Here is a 15004-nt window from a genome sequence, read left to right as displayed (position 1 = left end):
TCTCCAAGTTGGATGGTAGAAGTGCTGACTTCCTTCCACTTGACTAACTAACTGCCTTACAACTAGAATTGAATGAGTGCTGAGAGGTGTCTGAGGCCAGGCAGTTTTAGAAGCAGCTGGACTAGAGAGAAAAGGGCAATACCAAAGACACCTAGGGTGAACTCCTTCTGCCAATCCATTTTCAAACATGAGAATTTAGAGGGATCACCAGGACAGTCAGTACATGTGGTTCTTCACTTCAGTTAAGGCTGGAGCTGACTGAAAAATTTCTGAGTTATATATAATGTAAAGAACCCACCACAAACCGATCTGACCCTAGTAAGATGACCTTTCTGGACTATGAGGCTGTATGAGATCATGATTTTGTCATGGTGCTTTGACCTAAAGACAACGCAGGCGTGTGGGGGCAAAGCCACAAGCGGCAGATAAGGAAGTAATGTCAGTGTGGACCTCTTAAGGAGTTTGGGGTCTTTCAGAGGAAAAGGACAGCTAGAAATACAGATGGAATCCCATTTCAAAGGCCCAGAGGAACCTTAAATGACTACATTCTAAATAAGTTTTAATAAATGAGAAATCTACTGCTATGTAACACATTAGGAGAATAACATTTTAAAAAATAAGTGGAACACTGTTTTTCCACTTCTAAAAGCAATAAATATTCATAGAAATTCCAGAAAATACTGACAGATATGGCAAAGAAAATAAAAATCATCCATGATCTTGTAACTCAGAATAGTTAGGTGTGTTTTATCTAGTATTTACTTGGAATCAGATTATATATACAATTTGGGCACACTGTCTGTTTATATATATGCTCAAAAAGCAAGTATTACTAACCTTGAAAAGAAAAATACAACCAATGTGCCAGAATGTGCTGTGCCCATTTACACCTTCAACCTGGCACAAGGCTCCACTCAATGGAAACTCCCTTCTACAGCTCTCCAGAGACTTCCTCAGTACACAACTGCCAGTGTTCCTCCAAGTCCTGACCCTCCTTGACACTATTAACCAGCCCCTCCTCAAACATCGCTGTGGTTTCACAGACATCACACACTCTGACCTTTTCTCTCATTTCTACTGCATCATTCTGGGTCTCCATCTTCCTCCCTTCCTTACTGACCCCTTTAGCAAATGTGGCACTGCCTGAGCTCTCATCTGTAACTACAGCTACATATTCTCCTGGGTCCATTTATTCACACTTGTCAATAATTGGTTTGTATTCACGCCTTCTAAATGTCTGATGTCGGTCTCAATCTCAGGCCTGACCTCTGGTCCTGGGTTCCCAACTATTCTTAAGACTTTTCCATCTGGCTTATCTCATGACAAAATTAAGCTCAATTTGTCTAAAATCACGATCAGTTATTCATTCATACATATCTGCTGAACGCTCACCATGGACTGGGGACTGTTCTAGACACTGGGGGGACAGTAGCAAATAAAATCCTTCAATGAAGCTTCTGTTAACAACAAGGTCCAACTTGCTCACCTGACGCTCTAAACTTTCACAACCTTGGCCTGGCTTGCCTGCCCAACTGCTCATTTCTCTTCTATGATAAACTCTTCCTCCAAACTGCAATGCTATCGCTCAAATTTTGTCTTCCCAACTCCAAAACTTTACTTAACACAGTTACCTCTGAAATACCCCCTCCCCACCTCTACCTCTGAAATTCTATCCACTCCACAAGCTTCAATGCCACTTCTTCCGTAAACTTCCTTTAAGCCCTGATCCTAAACAGTCTGCTCTTTTCTTTAAATGTCCACAGGATGTCTGTGGTATTGTCCCCACAACATATACTGCATGCTTCCTGTTCTTTCTGAAATGATGACAATAATAATTATAATTTATCAGAAGCCCATACTGTGCCAGCTACATTGCTTGGAATTTTGTATCTCTAAGCCTCACAATGTATAGTAAGTATTATTACCTCCATTTTACAGACAGAAAATGGAGGCTCAAAGACAAATAATTGGCCTGAGGTCACGCACCTACCCAACTGGACTTACAGCAACTTGAGAGTGGTGATTTTAATCTATTTCATTTTTAATAACCCCCTCTGGGCCTAGAACTATGGCTAGTACACAATAGGTGCTCAATAAATATTTATTGAATGAGCAGCTGGATAAAGAGTAAATTTTCAAAGCAGTGACATCTGTAAATATAAATACCACTCTGATTTTCTGGCAAAAGTACATTTGAATTCACTGTAAGCTCATTTAAGTAAAAGGCGAAAGATTTATGCGATCTATAGAAACCAGCTTTAAAAATAACATGGCAAAGGATAGGCAGCCAAGACCTCACTTAGACCTTTTATAGAAACAAAAGCACCTATGCAGCACTAGGGAATCATTTTGTGAACCACTGCGAATCAGTAGTTGGGTTGGTCTCATTTTCCATTGATTTAGAGCTCAAGTTCTTTCTAATACCAGTAAAGAGACATTTCCTTTGAAATACACCAGACAATCAATTTAAAGCATTTTTCAGTACATCGCTGTCCTTGCTTATTGTTTGCCACTCAAAAATCATTGAGACATTTGATGCCCCAAGATGTCTTCCCAGAAACTAAACTAAATATAAGCGTGGCATTTCAAATCTCAGATTGCTTTGCTTTTGAAGGCAGTAATGTTACTCTGCCCCATTTGTCGACCACTGGACTGGAAATCCATGGCTCCTGATCAGGAATCCCATTTCATAAAACCACCAGAGTTCCAGTATGACCCACTTTAAGTAACCAAACAGACACAAACTTCAGTTGTGTGTCTAAAAATGCAGACTCAAGGGGCGCCTGGGTGGCTCAGTGGATTAAGCCGCTGCCTTCGGCTCAGGTCATGATCTCAGTGTCCTGGGATCAAGCCCCGCATCGGGCTCTTTGCTCAGCGGGAGCCTGCTTCTCTCTCTCTCTCTGCCTGACTCTCCACCTACTTGTGATTTCTCTCTCTGTCAAATAAATAAATAAAATCTTAAAAAAAAAAAATAAAAATAAAAAAAAATAAAAATGCAGACTCAATTTTTTCCACTTCCCTTTACCTCCATGGCAAGGAATAGAGATTAAAAAACTAACAAAATACCCACTCAAATAATCTAGGAATTAGGTGAAGTAGGTGAAAACTTCCATCATAAACATCACATCTTGCTATAGTCAGCCTCCAACTGCAACAGGGAATATCTTCTTAGCCCATGCAGGTGCCATCTGAGCCACGCCAGTTGGCAAAAGCTGAATACGTGACAAATCATAACAATGAAAGCAACAACCACCACAGAGGTTCACAAGACCCTGATATGCAAGCTACCCAGAAAGAACCACGAAAGTAGTTTTAAAGATGTCATCAACTCATAGAACCATTTGGCTCTACTGAGAATAATCATTTTCATATGCATGGCTTAGAGTATGGTTTATGAAGTTCTTGATAAGCTTCTTGATAAAAAAAAAAAAAAAAGAACTAGTAGTAAACAGAGAGAATTAAGAAAAAGTAGCAGGATTATTTTTTTAAAGATGATGAAAGAGAAACCAAGATGACTCATCTCTTGTCAGTCAAAGGCCCTAAGGAGAACAAAAAGAGGTTCCTGGAATCCCTGTCTAATCACTGGGCCAACCAAGTCCAATGAGAAGGTCCATAAACGGAGCACCTGGGTGGCTCAGTGGGTTAAAGCCTCTGCCTTCGGCTCAGGTCATGATCCCAGGGTTCTGGGATTGAGCCCCGCGTGGGGCGCTCTGCTCAGCAGGGAGCCTGCTTCCTCCTCTCTCTCTCTGCCTGCCTCTCTGCCTACTTGTGATCTCTGTCAAATAAATAAATAAAATTTTTTTTTTTTTAAAAAGGTCCATAAACTCTAAGTAGACTGAATCCAACAATTCATCATCCAGGTTGTTTTTTTTTTTAATTATTTTATTGTGTTCTTTTAGTCACCATAAAATACATCATTAGTTTTTGATGCTATGTTCCAAGACTGTTTATGTATAACACCCAGTGCTCCAGGCAATCCAGGCCCTCCTTAATACCTGCCACCAGGCTCACCCATCCCCTCACCCTTAAAACCCTCAGTACGTATTTCAGAATCCACAGTCCCTCATGGTCGGCTCACCCTCGGATTTCCCCCAATTCACTTTTCCTTTCCTTCTCTTTTTTTTTTTTTTTTATTAAAGATTTTATTTATTTATTTGACAGACAGAAATCACAAGTAGGCAGAGAGGCAGGCAGAGAGAGAGAAGGAAGCAGGCTCCCTGCTGAGCAGAGAGCCCGATGTGGGGCTCGATCCCAGGACTCTGGGATCATGACCTGAGCTGAAGGCAGAGGCTTTAACCCACTGAGCCACCCAGGCGCCCATTCCTTTCCTTCTCTTAATGTCCTCCATGTTATTCCTTATGTTCCACAAGTAAGTGAAACCATGATAACTGACTTTCTCTGATTGACTTATTTCACTCAGCATAATCTCCTCCAGTCCCATTCATGTTGAGGCAAACGTTGGGTATTCATCCTTTCTGATGACTGAGTAATATTCCATTGTATATATGGACCACATCTTCTTCATCCGTCTGTTGAAGGCCATCTCAGCTCTTTCCACAGTTTGGCTACTGTGGACATTGCTGCTATGAACATTGGGGGTATATATTCACCACCCAGTTTTGAGTTTGTTCAATGGGACAGAGGTGTCACAGTGAGAACACAAATTTCTGAGACCAGAAAGGGTTAAGGTCCCAGCACTGACTTCTAAGCTAAAGGACTACAAGCAAGTCAGGCTGATTCAGGACTTCCGGGCCCTCCTTATCTGCAAAATGGAAATCCTGCCAATGCCTGCCTCTGTCTACCTTAGGGAATTGTAAAACACAAATGCAGATAATGTATGTGAAAGCTCTTTGTAAAATCTAAAGCAATTACTATTCCTGTTAGAAGCTAGCTAATTCCTAACCATGGAACCATTTATACTCCACAAGCCTTTACAAGGATGGACTAAGAACCCAAACACTTGATAGAGGCTAGGGAGACCAAACCAGAGCTTCTGCCCTAGAAGCGCCTAACAGCTAGTGGGGAAACAACATAAAACAAGTGTAAACAGTGCCTTAATAGAAATACTCAAAAGGTGTTACAGGAACATAAAAAAGGAATCATTAATAATCAAGAGATAATAAAGAGTTGTAACAACTGAACACAATTAAATGATGTAGCAGTCTACAGAGAGATGACTTCAGCTGGAAGAAACCAAAGACAAAGGAAACAACCAACCAATAAAACCAATCATACCTGCTCTAGAAATGATGCTGCTTCTGACATGAAGCTGTCAACCTATGGTAAGAGCTTCAAAGGCTTCACCAAAGGGTAAGCTCACAGTAAACTAACAACGGCACAAATGGAAGGCACTGGTACAGAGCGCGCTTCGCCAGCTGCCCAAGTTTTTCTGACCCAAAGAAACACCACTGGCGAACAGAAGGCCACTGCTGCATGGCTGGGATGTCATGGAAAACGAATAAATGCCTCATTTCCTATTGACTTTAATTCCTTAGGTCACTGCAGCTGATTAGCAGAAGGGAAAATACTTACAACTTTAACCTTCAAAACAACAATCAGCCTATGGGTTAGCACATATTCACAAAACCAGTTCCTATGGGCATGCAGGGTAAATGTACATCAGAAGTAATTAAATGATTTTTTTATTTCTTTCTCTGCTACAACGGAACTTGTTAAAAAGTGAGCCTGGGTCTTTGTTCAAATGGCATCCTGAGAGTATCAGACCCATGATAAGGTCTAAGCAAAAGGACGGGCTTACTCAGTGCCCATGAACAGCATCCATGACCCCTCCCTCCCTCTTTTACTTAATCTGTGACAACAACCTTGACTACCAAGCAGCCTCTTACAGTTTTGTCAGGAAATAAGCAAGGCTGGCAAAGGCAGACAAAACAGTCTATGACCTTCAAAGATAAGGACAAGGTAAGGTAAAATAATAGGATGAATCTTTGTTACTTTACTATGTCCAACATGAAGGTCAGAAAAACCTCTGTCCATCAAACAGAAAAAAGGAAAAGTTCACAAAATATGAAGGAGAAGAAGAGTAGAAACTGCATTTTCATCTCCAGTTCTGGATTTAGATTTCTTTTATTATGCACTATATTCAAGAGTATGGAATAGGATTTTTAGAAAACAATGCAGCAGCATGTACACATTCTGGAGTTCTGACTGATCCATATTTCTTTAACTTTTTAAGATTATTTATTTATTTGAGAGAGAGACAGAAAGAGAAAACAAAGTGGGGTGACGGGCAGCGGGAGAGGGACAAGCCCCACTGGGTGTGTAGCTCGACATGGGACTCGATCCCAAGATGCTGGGATCAGGACCTGAGCCAAACGCAGATGCCTAACTGACTGAGCTGCCCAGGCATCTCTCTTTTTAGCTCTCTTGACTGGAAATTAAGATGACAGCATATGATAATTGGGGCTCAAATAGCTGCTCATCCTCCAAGACTACCGCTACTAAACTCATTTAAAAAGCCCTACAAATGGCTCATTCAATGTAGACAGACACATTTAAGTGTGGAATGATGTATTTAACATTTAAAAACAAAACGAAGACAGTTCTTACTAGTAAGCCAAGATCAAGATTAAAAAAAGTCATAGCTAATATTTCGGAGTCCTCACTAAAGGGCAGTCATTATTTACGCGCTTTATCTGCTTCACGTTGTTAAACCCTCACAATGACCCGGTCAGAGGGCTGCTATTTTCACCACTTTACAGAAAAGAAAACTCAGATTTAAACAGATGAAGTTATGTGTCCAAAGTAATACAGCCAGTGAGCGGAAGTAAGGCTCTAAAATGCACATACAGGGCGCCTGGGTGGCTCAGTGGGTTAAGCCGCTGCCTTCGGCTCAGGTCATGATCTCAGGGTTCTGGGATCGAGTCCCGCATCGGGCTCTCTGCTCAGCAGGGAGTCTGCTTCCTCCTCTCTCTCTCTGCCTGCCTCTCTGTCTACCTGTGATCTCTCTCTATCAAATAAATAAATAAAATCTTTAAAATAAAATAAAATGCACATACAGCTTTGTATGGCATTTAATAGCAAATTAATTACCCTCGGATAATATAGCTAAAATTTTACAAAATGGTGCTTTGCATTTATGTTTGCATTAGTGACAAACATCAGCAACCTTAAATTACTTATTTTAATAATCTATTTATTTTAAAATCTTTGTTAATCCCACAACTCAAAAAAGTTAAATGCTCAAAATCATCTTTATACCCAGAAAACTGCTTATACTCAATTTATTGAAAAAAATCACATCTGTAATACTTGTGTGTCATATGTAAGGTCTCTGTGGGAATGGTGGATGAGAGGTCCCTGAACAAACAGGGTAAAAAGCTGTTCTCTAACTAAACAGCTAACCTTAATTCTCTTAGTGACCTTGAACACATTACTTAGAATGTCTGCAAGAGTATAATAACTGTGACTTCATTTAGGCCAAATAAGTGCTTTTGCAAATGTTGACATAGTCCTAATTGCCCAAACCTTTTACTAATGTTTCCCTAAGACATCATTTTTCATTTAGCTGATAAATAGAAACACTTGTAAAAATGTTTACTTTAAAAAAAAAAAAAAAACTCTGCTAATAAGTGTTTCTGTCAAAAGAATTAAAGAAATATTTTCAAATTAAATGTGACTATAGATAATTCCAACATATTCTAACTATTAAGGCATGCCCAAATAAAGTGCCTCCTTCTAAAGCCAACTGAACTCTTTTGGGGGAGGAACAGAGATAAGAATATCATTGTACATGGGGTTCAATCCAAATAACAAAGTTGACCCACAACCTTTAGTCTTGTTTCTTAAATCTACTGAAAGATGGTAAGCTCGGGTTTCATACGACCACACTACTAGGAATCCACAGACATCATATCTACTATTTCGGTAAGTGACAATCACTTTGGGACCAAGATCTGGAACTGGAAGACCTCAGTTTCAACATTCCATGCACAATGACCGGAGGTGTGACTCTAGCCAAGCCATGTGAACCTGAACTCCAGTTACCTTGATGCAGGTCAAATAAGGATACCTGTCCTACCCTCTTCAAAAGTTGTCTTGGAGAGCAAGTCAAATGACATAATGCAGTGCTCTGTGAACTCCAAAGCAAGGTACAGGATGCCCACGGGGGTTGTGTGGTGCCAGGGAAAGGGTCCACGTGGTCTCTGATCTCCTCTCATTATAAACCAATGAACTGGCACAGAGTGGAGACAGCAATCACTTTAGGAAACTCTGAGACAGGTTTATAATCTACTCAAAGAAGGCCTGCACTGTTCAGTGCAGCAGGAGTTGCTGTTTCCACTTTTCTGGTGGTCTTGGAGTGAGGAGATTCACTAGTGCAAGAACATGATGATTCAAAAGGAGTATCTCTCCTCAAAGAAGAAAAACCGAGTAAGTAAAACCCACCCTTGTCCTCCAAGCTCCTCTACAGCTAAAATATTTTCTCCTCTTCCCTTTTAATTCCAAGTTTCTAGAAGAAACTTGCTCTTTTTGCTTTCTGACTCTACTCCTCACCACCCATTCATTTGCACCTCCAGAGGAAATGCAGCTCTGCCAGAGGCAAAGGTCATCAACAATTTCCTTGTTGCTAAACCCAGGGGACTTTTCACTGCATGGCCGACCTGACCCCTCAAGCAGTATCTGACCTACTGCATGCCGGCTCTGCATCGCTCTCACGAACACACTGATGCAGCCTCTTCTGCTATTTCTCCTTTATCTCTGGATGTTCAGTTCAGTCCCCACTATGAGTTCCCCTTCTTATGCTCGTATCATAAATGCAGGCAGTCCTCCATTTCCCCCATAACCCTCTTGTTTAGTTCCTCTTCTGTCTGAGTGATCTTCATTTCTGTGGGCTTCAGTTGCTGTCCATGTGGTAGAAGAAGAACAGATTACTCCCCTGAGCTCTAGACCCACAAACTTCCTCTTGGATATCCTCTATAGGACTCCTTAATGTGCACTAACCTAGCTCCTCATCTTACGCTCAACTTGTCCCTAGACCTGGTATTGTCCATACAGTGAAGGACACCATCATCTGCCCCAGAAAGTGAACATTACCCTTGACCCTTCTGTCCCCTTCACCTGCAATCACTCCAAATAGCAAGTCATATTAATTCTACCTCTACCACGTGTGTCAAATCTAGCCCTTCCTCTCTTTCTTTACTGTCTTAGTTCAGACACCACCGCCGAGTCTCCTTCCCTTCAGTCTTTCCTGTCATCACAATGCAACCCAAGTGGGCTTTCTAAAATTAAAACCCTGCTGTCTTCTGGAAAAACCATACACTCCTTAACATTGCCTGTAAAAGCCCATGGCCACTTGCTTTCCTGGGCTCATCTCCTGAATCTCTCTTTACCCTCACCCCACCCCACAACACACAGGGACACAACTTGGCTAATTTAATTTAGCCTTTGTGTCTGTGCTGAAGTGTCACTTCTTCCCTGACCTCCTACGTCCATTTTAGTCTTCCCTCTTATGTGTCCCCAGAGCACCCTGATCTTCTCAATTATAATGCCTTTAATGCTGTGTAAAATGGCCTGTTTACTTGTCTGTCTCCCCCACTAGACCGTAAGTTTCATGAAGGCAAAGACTATGCCTGTTTTATTCAAAGTTGTACTCTTGGCTCTGATACAAGAGCTATGTGTCACGGTACGAAACAACTGCTCAACTCTCACTTGTTCAGTCAATGAATCAATGAATCCCTGAGGACAGAGAGAAGTAGTTCTGGAAAAGCTCAAGTGCTGACTCGAATGGATCAAGAATATATGGGAAAATATCATTTACTTAGTTTCCTGGAGCATAAAAACTGCTGGTTACCTTTCTAATGTTTTCTAGCCTGTATATGCCCTGCTCTGTGACTAAAACTTCCATTTATAATCATATAGACAAGCCACAAAGTAAAGTGGATATTTAGCAATTTCCCTGTTAGATAAATGTCCACAAGTGAACTGGGTAACACAGAACCAGGCAGCTTCAGTGTGTACTGGATTATACATTGGCTACACTAATCAAGACACCAGGACGGATAAATCTCTCCAGTACTCACCAAGATGGCATAGAATCAGAGAATCCAATTTAAAACATGTAACTCAAATGAACAGTTAATATATATGAAAAAGAAACAAAATGTTAATGAAAACAGCATGCCTGACATCTCAACACAATGGCGTCTGTATTTTAACTTTAGTTTTGCTCACAACTCACGCTGTCATCAAGACTAATCACATCCACAGACCAAATATAGTTCTCACCTTAAAATTATGTGGGCTTTTTATTGTCTGACCAGTAATGTCCACAGTAGCCAATGAAGGAGAGCAAACATAACGCATGGAATTTACTACTGGTGTCATTTTTAGCATAGCGTCACTCAGTACTCAGTTCTCAGAATTATTTAGCTTGCACTAGAAGCTCTAAGCTAGAATATGGTTCAGCGACTTATGAACCAAATACAAAATCACAGTCCCCATGAAGAAAATCACCATTTGGCTAATGCAAATGGAGCAACAGACACTCTCTGGACGTTTCTCGTAGGTGTGAATGAGTAGAGCAAAATGAAAACCGGAAAGGAACCAGTGTAGAAAATGAAAACATATCAGGGATCTCTGCTCCTAAAAATTGTCCAGAGACGGAGAATCCTAAAAAAAATCTGCCTGAATGATTTAATCTTTCCCAGGTTCCTATTAAACTCAGGTTTTCTGAAACAAGTAAAGCAGTACCCATCTACCTACAAGCTTCTTACATACGTAAATGCATAGCTTCACTTGAAGTACTATAGGAAGGCTGCATCCATGATCAAACTGGAACAGAGAATGTCACGTTATCTGACAAATACCCAATGAATATTACCACTGGGTGTTTTGTAACGCAGATGTTACCAGTCTGGGTCCAGCTTGGTTTTGCTAGCCAGAACAGGCACATGTCTTTCTTTTTGCAAATGGTTACATATCCATCACAGTTCTCTGTTTTCCACTTGTATAATTAACCTAGGTCTAGTGCCTAAAGCCTAAAATCCATCAATCTATGAGAAAATAAAGCTACATTAAGCATTTGTGAACATTAACTGTAAAAATATTTCTAAGTTCCTTTGCTAGGAGCTTTAGGTCAAGGGGTAGGAGCATTAGTGAGGCTGTTCATACATGCAGCCAAAGAGCTTTTCAGAAAGGTTCTATCATTTGCTCACCCCTCACAGCATTTGAGAGTATCTGCTCCACTGCACACTAACTAAGGTGAAGAATTGAAACTGTTAACAATCTATGTAAATTTAAGCACTGGAAAAATGGAGCCCTGCTGTTGTTCCAATTTTCATTTCTTTGATTAATGAAAAGGGAACATATTTTCATACGTCTATTAGCCACTTAATTTTCTCTTTTATGGATAGTCTGTGCTGTCTTTTGCCCACTTTTCTGCAGAAGTCTGTTAGTTTTCTACTGCTATATAACAGATTTCCACAAAATCAGTACTTTAAAGCAACGCCTATTTCTTATTTCACAATTCTGAAGGTCAGAAGTCTGGGTAAGCTTGACTAGGTTCCCTATTCAGGATCTCTCTCAAGAGGTCAAAATCGAGGTGTTGTTGGCCAGGCTGGGCTCTTATCTAAAAGGCTCTGGTAAAGAATCCAGATCCAAGCTCATTCAGGTTGGTGGCCTAGTCCAATTCCTAGGTTGTGCCCCCAAGTCTGAAGCTCCGGTTTCCATGCTAGGCCACCCCCAGCAATTCTAGGCATCCTGCATTCTTCAAAGCTCCTCCATTCCTTCTCAAGTGTCGCCTTCACCCTCAAAACAGCAACAATATGTTGTTCCTCCTCAAGCTTCAAATTGTTTGGATTTCCCCAGCCAGAGAAAGCTCTCCACTTTTACGAGCTCCTGTGATTAGATTAGAACTACTCAGGTATCTTCCCTATTTTAAATTCAACTGTGTCCTATAACACAATAGAGTCAAAAGAGTGATATTTCATCATCTTTACAGGCTGCGCAGATTAGGGCATGCAGTCTTGGTAGAGGGACATTTTTAAAATTCTGCCTCCTATAGAATCATAGGTATTCTTTCTTATCATTTGTTCATGCTCTTTATGGTAAATCTTAATTGTATGAATTTACAAATAATTGACTCTTCCTAATGACTATAAGAAGTTGCATTTGCACAATGGCAAAGTTAACCGGATGGGGCCACTCTATGCTAATAAGAATTCTGAGGGGCATCTGGGTGGCTTAGTCGGTTAAGCCTTGATTTGGGCTCAGGTCGCGATTTCAGGGTTGTGAGACTGAGCCCCACATTGCACTGGGCATGAAGCTTGCTTAAGATTCTCTCCCTCTCTGGGCACCTAGGAGGCTCAGTCAGTTAAGCATCTGCCTTTGGCTCAGATCGTGATCCCGGGATTCTGGGATCAAGCCCTGCATCAGGATACCTGTTTAGCCTGGAGTCGGCTTCTTCCTCTCCCTGCGCCCCTCCCCCAGGCTTGTGTGTTTTCTCTCTCTCTCTCTCTGTCAAATGAATAAATATATATTTTTTTAAATTTAAAAAAAGATTCTCTTCCTCTTTGTGTCCCTCCCCCTTCTAAAAGAATAATCTTTAATACCTAACTTTGCCACACTGATTTTTTTAACTGTGGAAAAATATCTACATATTTGCCATCTTTGCCATTTTCAAGTGTACAGTTCAATAATAAGTACATTCACACTGTTGTGCACCAATTTACAGAACTCTTCATCTTGCAAAACTGAAACCATACTCATTTAACAAAACTCTCCATTCTGCCCCTCCCCCAGCTTCCGCAACCATCATCCTACTTTCGACACTGGTTTATTTTTATTACATGTATTTTTTAAAAATCAATGAAAGAGGGGCGCCTGGGTGGCTCAGTGGGTTAAAGCCTCTGCCTTTGGCTCAGGTCATGATCCTTGGGTCCTAGGATGGAGTCCCGAATCATGCTCTCTGCTCAGCAGGGAGCCTGCTTCCCCCTCTCTCTCCGCCTGCCTCTCTGCCTACTTGTGATCTCTCTGTCAAATAAATAAATAAGATATTTTTTTTTTAAATCAGTGAAAGAGTTTATTTTTTAGTAATCTCTACACTCAACATGGGGCTTGAACTCATGACCCGGAGATTAAGACTCACATGCTCTCCCAACCAGGGGCCCCTTTTGTATTTATTAACAAACATGGATACAGCAATTATTACACACGCTGTTTTTAATGCTTTAAAAATACTAATTCATTCAATCCTCATAACAACTCTATGAGATCAGTACTATTATTAAACCCATTCTACAGATTGGGAAATACAGCATGTAACTTCCCATACAGAAAGTAGAAACCTGGTAGTCTGGCTTTATAGTTCTTGCTACGAACCATTATATTGTGAAAATACTCATTTTAAAGACAAACTCGTAAGGCATTAATATTGTTTCTTTGATGTACTTGCTTTCAAAACACTTTTTTTTAATTTTTATAAAAGATTTTATGTATTTATTTGACAGAGAGAGCGCACAAGCAGGGGGAGTGGCAGAGGCAGAGGGAGAAGCAGGCTCCCTGCTAAGCGAGGAGCCCAGTGTGGGGCTGGGATCATGACCTGAGACGAAGGCGGACACTTAACCGACTGAGCCACCTGGGGGCCCACAAAACCCTTCCCTATGTGCAATTTAATCTAATACTATTCTACTAATTAAAAGCTAGACTCTGTGATGGAGACATGTCTCTATATAGCCCAATTTCGGGTGAAGGCATTTTCGAAGTTAATGAAATGAAAACCGCCTTGTATTTGATTATAGGTACAACAAATTAAAACTTACATGTAGTCAATTTATAATAAAATACATTATGAATGAATACAAATCACAATTCGCTATGACTCCTGATATTGAAATATTAAAGAAAAGAAAGTGTTTCTCTTTTCCGAGGAAAAACGAAGGGGAAAAAAAAAAAGTTCCAAATAAGTTTACAACAGCATAGCTCCATCTCAGTTTAACCTGTTAAATTCAAATCTGCCCTGCTTTACAAGCTATAAATCTAGACCAATCTCGGTTCACCGTTCGATTATCTATGTCAGCAGACATTTACTTCATTTACGGAGTGGGTCTGAAACGTCCCCATCCTGGCTGGGCAGCTTAGTTATCCTCTCCCAGAAGACCGCATCACGCTTGTCATCAGCCACACCGCATCATGTACTACGCCTTAGAAACGATCGGCGTCCACGGAGGGAACCGCGGCCGCGTCCCGGCGCCCCGGCGCGACGGGAGGAGGGAAGGCTCCGCCGAGACGCGGGTTCTAGGACCCAGAAGCAGGGAGACTAGAAACAACGCACAGGACGGGATCGGCTATTTCAAACTGCTTTCTACTTATATACCCGAGGTATAAAAATAAGCGGACAAGGCACCACGCCATCTCCCCTCACCCACTGTCCGCAGTCACCAGCACGAAGTCAAAACCCGAGTAGGAAAGAAACAGCAAAATCATCGCCACCCCGGGGACACCTCGGGTATCTGCTACAACACTGTCATCCCCACACCCTTCCCCCGCGGGCCAGCCGGGCAGCACGGAAGCCGGCAGGATGCTCACCTGGCCGCCGGCCGGGGCTCTCCCCTCAGCTGCGGGGCTCGCAGCCTACTCCCGGCCGGAGCTCGCCCTCAGGCAAGCCCGCCTCACCGTGACAGCGCGCGCGGCCGCCGACCGTCCCAGCGCGGCGGACTGTTTACAAGCGCGGCTCGCGGTCCCGTTCTTAAATGCTTCCCCCCAGATACCCGGGAAGCGAGACCCGGACACATAAGGTTCCGGGGCGCAAGGACTGGTCTTTTTTTGCCTCAGGACCCGGCCGCCAGGCAGGGCCTGACTGGCACAGCCAGGCCTTATCTCTGTTTCCTTCTGTGCGGTTTTTATCACACATATTTTGGAAACAATGGCGGGGGCCGCAGAGTCTCCTCACGGCTCCTCCCATCGCCCAGATGGATGTTTGCAATTGGAAAATTTCACTGGGCACGTCCGCAGGATTGGACCCATTCTTAGCAGCTCCCTAAGAAAATTA

At 41.9% G+C, this 15004-nt stretch overlaps 1 protein-coding gene across 4 annotated transcripts in view; it reads right to left on the bottom strand.

Annotated features, from left to right (window-relative positions):
* PLEKHM3 (pleckstrin homology domain containing M3) overlaps positions 1–14692 on the bottom strand; it is a 184135-nt gene extending 169443 nt beyond the window's left edge. For all 4 annotated transcript variants that reach the window (XM_059168228.1, XM_059168227.1, XM_059168229.1 and 1 more), the window contains exon 1: positions 14542–14692. The gene's annotated coding sequence lies outside the window, so the exon portion shown is untranslated. The remainder of the gene's footprint in view (positions 1–14541) is intronic.
* Between the last annotated feature and the right edge of the window lie 312 nt (positions 14693–15004).

The sequence above is a fragment of the Mustela lutreola genome, chromosome 3, assembly GCF_030435805.1.
Source record: "Mustela lutreola isolate mMusLut2 chromosome 3, mMusLut2.pri, whole genome shotgun sequence".
Taxonomy (NCBI): Eukaryota; Metazoa; Chordata; class Mammalia; order Carnivora; family Mustelidae; genus Mustela; species Mustela lutreola.
The sequence above is the reverse complement of the archived record's forward strand: the minus strand, read 5'-3'. Positions and strand labels throughout refer to the sequence as shown.